Here is a 663-nt window from a genome sequence, read left to right as displayed (position 1 = left end):
AATTCTTCAAGAATTAATTCGAGTTTCACTAACTCTAACTTTTCCTAAGGAAAGACTAGGACTTGAGTAATCAGAATTAATTCATCCACTTAACTTACCTTCATAGTTAGAGGTTAACAAAGTGGGAGAAAAATCCAATTCTCATCACAATTGATAAAGATAACTAGGATAGGACTTCCGAATTTTCGTACTTTTCCAAGAGTTTATTTTATAGTTATTATTATTTTATTTTACTTGTCATTCAACTAACTTTTTACCTTAATCCAAAACCCCAAAACACACTTTTTTATAACCAATAATAAGAACACCTCCCTGCAATTCCTTGAAAAGACGACCCGAGGTTTAAATACTCGGTTATCAATTTATTTAGGGGTTTGTCACTTGTGTCAACCAAAACGTTTGTACGAAGGGATTTTTGTTGGTTTAGAAACTATACTTGCGAGGAGGATTTATCCGCAAATTTCTAGACCACGCAAAAGTTCCTCTCGTCAAAATGGCGCCGTTGTCGGGGAATTGCAAATGTGTGCCTTATTATTGATTATTGTAAATATTTGCTTTTTGCTTATTTATTTGTTTTTATTTTTGCTTTTTCATAAATTAAGAGGTTATTGTTTTTTCTTTAGTTATAAAAAAAATTTTTTCAAAAAATTTTTTTTTCTTAGT

Source organism: Arachis ipaensis, chromosome B5, assembly GCF_059453495.1.
Source record: "Arachis ipaensis isolate K30076 ecotype BB chromosome B5, ASM5945349v1, whole genome shotgun sequence".
Classification (NCBI taxonomy): Eukaryota; Viridiplantae; Streptophyta; class Magnoliopsida; order Fabales; family Fabaceae; genus Arachis; species Arachis ipaensis.
This window is presented reverse-complemented; position numbering follows the sequence as displayed.